Genomic DNA, 5,654 nt, shown 5'->3' on the forward strand with positions numbered 1-5,654 from the left:
GTAGTCTGGAACAAAAGTAGTCATGACCTCTGCTCATAAGACCTACATAAATGCAAGAGAGTTATGGAGAATTGTCTCCCAATACTGCCCCCTTTCGGTCACTTTACCACTACTCATCCTTCAGATTATAGCTCAGACAGGCATCTCTTCCGAAGAAAAGGCAGAAAAGGGAAAACCTCTACTGTGGCTGTCAGAGTACTGTGTACCTTTCTCAACACCTGACTCAGTTATAATTTTACCTTTTTATGTGGATGAAGATGTTTTATTAACGTCTGCTTCCCTCACTACACTGTTGCTGTTGTTAGGTGCCGTTGAGTCATCTCTGACTCATAGTGACTCTATGTACAGCAGAACGAAACACTGCCCGGTCCTGTGCCAGCCCCACGATCATTGCTATACCATTGTTGTAGCCACTGTGTCAATCCATCTTGTTGAGGGTCTTCCCCTTGTTTGTTGACCCTCCATTTTACCAAGCATGATATCCTTCTCCTCATTATGCTATAAACTCAATAAAGACAAGGACTAGGACAATTTTATTTACTTTTAGATATTGTATCTATTCTTAGTGCCTGATACATAGCAGGTTCTTAGTAAAGTACCCATTTGTCTTGGTTCTCTAGTGCTGCTGTGATAGACATGCCACAAATGGATAGCTTTAACAAACAGGGATTTATTCTCATGTAGTTTAGGAGGCTAGAAGTCTGAGTTCCAAGTGCTGGTTCTAGGGGCTGAGTGAAGGCCCCTTGACCTTGGGCTTCAGCTCTGCCTCCTGTTCCAGGCCCACTAGAGCTGGAGGCTTTTTCCGACTCATGTAGCAGCTGGCTGCTGAGGCTGATGAACTCAAGATCAACAAGTAAAGTGGCACATTCCCAAGATTAGCAGACAACAGGGCAATCCACTGGTTCAAGTCCAGGAACAATCCCAAGATCAGCAGGCAATATGGCAGGCCACTGAGACGAAGACTCAGCCAAATCTGAGTTTTCTAGATTGCTAGGCCTTTGCAGGATCCAGAAGTACCAAAAAATTTGAGACCTTCCTCATGGCTTCTCTATATATACTGGAAGCAGGCCACACCCCAAAAACAATTAGTTAGCTGTTCATAGCAGATTCCACCAAGGAGCTGATCACTGATCTCATCTTGAGAAATACCTACATCCAGCTGCCCAGCCACTCAAAAACCATGGCCCAGCCAAGTTAATACACAACTTTAACTACCACACCAATGAATAAGTGAATAAATGGAATCAATGATCTCAAAATGGTACATAACCTCAAACTCTTATGTTTTGAGTTTGGAACCTGATGTTCCCAAAAATTTCATCCTTGTCTTTCTGTCAATAACTAACTCAACAAGTACCACAAAAGTGACAGAAATCCTGACTTAATTGCCATGCTTAAATCTTTCTGAATCCCCATGAGACACTGGATATTGATTTACTCATTCAATAGGTTCTTATGGAAGGAACACTTACTTGTTGTGCACTGTGGAAGTGGTGGGACAGAAAGGTGAGAGAAAACAGAACCAGTCCTTGTCCTTATGGAATCTGCAGTCTGGCAAAGAAGATGGGCAGTAAACAAAGAATTACATAAATAAGTCATTTATTACAACTGTGAGAAGTTCAACAATGAAATTCCAAGTGTTAAGAGAGTTTACAGCAAAGTGTGGGTGGTCAGGGAAGATTTCCTTAAGAAATTATGTTTAACCTGAGATGGGAAAGAAAGAGGAGTCTCTGGGTTGTGCAGATGATTAATGGCTTGGCTGCTAATTGAAAAGTTGGTGGTGTGAGTGAACCCAGAGGCACCTTGGAAGAAAGGCCTAGCAATCTAGAAAACTCAGCCATTGAAAGCTCTGTGGAGCACGGTTCTGCTCTGACTTGCAAGGGGTCACCACAAGTTGGAATCAACATGGTAGCAACTAGTACTGGTTGGGAAGGAAGGGTAGGCCATAGCCCTGCAAAGGAGCTGGTGAGGCAGGGAAAAGAACACAGGCCTAGGATGGGGAGAGGATTCATGTTTCAGGAACTGGAAGAAGTCATGAGCAGCCTAGGCCTGAAGAGATGAGGCTGGTTCAGGAGGCTGTGGGTGGCCTTGAAAAATAATTGTTTTAGAACTCCCTTCTGCCACAGGAAGCAGAGGTGGTATTACTGAGTTAATGTACTTCAAGTACTTGAGGGAGAAGTTATCTTTTTACAGGTAGGCCTCTTTCCCTCAATCACTGTGAACTTCTGCTAGGCAAAAGTTCAGATTCAGTTCCAAATCCTCAGCCCAGGCATGGTGTTGGCACATAGCAGATGCTGTCAAAAAAAAAAAAAAGACTCAGAGGCAGAAATATTTGGATAGGAAAAGTAAACATTTACTTCCAAAAAGTACAAGGGAGTCAGACTTCAGAAAGACTGGCTCACCAAATACAAAACACAACGAATATTTAAAGGGTGAAAAAAAAGACCAAGGTCACCTTGGTCATAGGAGCCCTTGGGTGGCGCAACTTGAACTTACCCAGAGGCATCTTGAAAGACAGGCCTGGTTATTTGCTTATAAAAGATCCCAGCCTTGAAAATCTTGTGAAAGAGTTCAACTCTGCACAAGGAGTGTCACCATGAGTCAGAACCCACTTAATGACAACAAAAAGAACCACATTCCTAGAAGTCAGCAGCTTTCTTGCACGTCTATCACATCCACAAACTCATCTGCCTGGCAAAACACAGGGATAAGATTGTTTTTGCCAGGGCATCTGCATTTATGGGAATATGTTGAGATTTCTTAGTTTGGAGACTAGAGTCAATCAGAATAACCCTGCTACTTTTGGTTTATTTGCAGATGCAAAGTGTCCCTCATCCGTAGTGGTGCTTGCCGTGTTGGAAAAAGGGAAGAGTGTGAGTTTTTGCTTTTACATTTTTTCTGCCATTGAGGCTTGAATTTGACCATATAAGTTGCTTAATGATTTTCTGATTCAATGTCATTAAATTTGTATTTTGTTTTATTTGATTGTTATATTTACATAGCCATAATAAGAGGTGTTGATTAATATATGTGTATTATACATATATATATATAAATCAACATATGTATATTAATATATATATAATATACATATATAATATACATACACATATATAAATTCCTCCTTTTTGCATACAAAAACTAGGTTAACAAAACTAGAACCATATGATATTAAGGTTTTACAGTTAAAAGGAGACTTTGTTAAGCCCTCTTGGGTTGGGGATTACTTTGGTGTGTCAAAAGAATGTTTGTCATCCTTATCCACACTATTTTCTCTAAAATTCCACTATTTGTTAATAGCCATGGCTTGCCAGGAAATGAAATTCTTTATTGCCTGTAAGGCCAGGATTTCATAAGTCATAAAAGCATGCCAGATGAGTTTTCCCAGAAGGACTTCATAGATGTCATTTCCATATGCAAAGCACAATCTTTGTTCCATGATAGGTTTATGACACCTAATTAAATGAAATTGTTGACATAGTTGATATCCAATTATATCCTGGTAAGAAAAATGACAGATTCTTATTGAACTCGTGGTCATTCACTCCCTCTGGAAGTGCATACTCTAGTTAGTTTAGTTACTTTTTTTTCAAATTTTTAAAATTGTGGTAAAAATATATATAACACCAAAAACCAAAACTCATTGCTGTCAGTTGATTCTGACTCCTAGTTACCCTATCAAACAGAGTAGAAAACCAATAGGGTTTCCAAGGCTGTAATCTTTACTGAAGCAGCCTGACACATCTTTCTCCTGTGGAGTGGCTGGTGGGTTGAAACTGCCAACCTTTCAGTTAGCACCTGAATGCTTTAACTGCTGTGCCACCAGGGTTCCTTGTATATAACACTATATTTACCAACTCAACATTTTTTACATGAACAACTCTGTGACACTGACTACCTCAGTCATGTTGTGGAACCATTAGTCCCACCCACTATTAAATTTTCCATCACCATAAACAAATACTCAATGCTTCCTAAATAATGATTCTCCATTCCCTCCTCCCTCCTGACCTCAGTAACCATTAATATTATCTTTGGCTTCTATACATTTGCCTATTCTGGATATAAAATAGGAAATTTGGTCATAAAATAAAAGAACTTAGTAAAGGCACTTTCAATATTATTTAACTTTTGCTAGCATTTGGTTAAGCAGTTGGCTGCTAACCAAAAGGTGGGTGGTTTGAACCCACTAGCTGCCCCACTGGAGAAAGATGTAGCATTCTGCATCTGTAAAGACTGACTTTGGAAAGCCTACAGGGAAGTTCTACTCTGTCCTATACATAGGATCATTATGAGTTGGGTTTAGCATTGCTAAACCCGAGTGTCGTAAATGGTTAAGCGTTCAACTACTAGCAGTCTGAACCCATGCAAAGGTACCTTGCAATATAGGCCTGGCAATCTGCCTCTTAAAGGCCTTGAAAGCCCTATGGAGCAGTTTTACTTTGTCCACATATGGTTGCCATGAGGCAGAACCTATTTGATGGCAACCAATAACAATAGCAGAGTGACCCTGGTGACTTAGTGCATAACAACAGCACTGCTTTGTAGGCAAGATCAATCAATACCTGTCATAAAAATCTGTCAAATTGTTTAAAAAGTGTTCTCATGATATATAAATTTATAATCTATATTAAGATCACTTTTTAGATTTTGAATATTGAAAGTTCAGTTGGGGCAAAATGCCATTTAAAGAATCCTTGGTTCTGGTTTGTGTAGGGATAAATCTACTAAATTGAAGATGAGAGAGAGATTAACATGAGTTTTCCCTTATATTGATTAAAATAAAATATTACTTATAATGAAATCAGTTCATTTAGTCCATAAACAGCTGAGTGCTTAACCACTGTACCACCTGGGCTCCTCATATTGTTGTTGTTGTTGTTATGTGCTGTTAAGTCAGACCGACTCACAGCGACCCCTCCTTGGGTTTCCGAGGCAGTATCACTATGGAAGTAGATTACTCCATCTTCCTTCTGAGGAGTGGCTGGTGGGTTTGAACTGCCAGCCTTCTGGTTAGCAGTCAAATGCCTTAGGCACTACGCTACCAGAGCTCCCTGGGCTCCTCATAGTTCTAAGTAATTAAGTAAGTAAGTAAGTAATCTCCTCCTTTAGTTCTAAGTAATTAAATTTTCTTTTGTTGATCTTGGCTTAAGTAGTCTACTTCTATAAATTTGTGTGCTTTAAGATCAGGAATATAGAATATATGACCTTGATATGACCCTCTTGAATTTAGAGACCACTTAAAGAATAGATTCAATGCACTGAACACCAGTGACCGAAAACCAGAGGAATTGTGGGATGACATGAAGAACATCATCTATGAAGAAAGCAAGAGGTCATTAAAAAGACAAGAAAGGAAAAAAAATACCAAAATGCATGTCAGAAGAGACTCTGAAATTTGCCCTTGAGTGGAGAGTAGCTTAGGCAAATGGAAGAAATGACATGATAAAAGAGCTGAACAGAAGATTTCAAAGAGCAGCTCGAGCAGACAAAGCCATTTACTATAATGAAATGTGCAGACCTGGAGTTAGAAAACCAAAAGGGAAAAACACACTCGGCACTTCTCAAGCTGAGGAAAAAACTTAAGCCTCGAGTTCCAATATTGAAAGATTCTATGGGCAAAATAGCATAGTGCCTAAGGCACTTGACTGCTA

This window comes from Orycteropus afer, unplaced genomic scaffold (genome assembly GCF_000298275.1).
Source record: "Orycteropus afer afer isolate SDZICR_OR568_19922 unplaced genomic scaffold, OryAfe1.0 scaffold00075, whole genome shotgun sequence".
Taxonomy (NCBI): Eukaryota; Metazoa; Chordata; class Mammalia; order Tubulidentata; family Orycteropodidae; genus Orycteropus; species Orycteropus afer.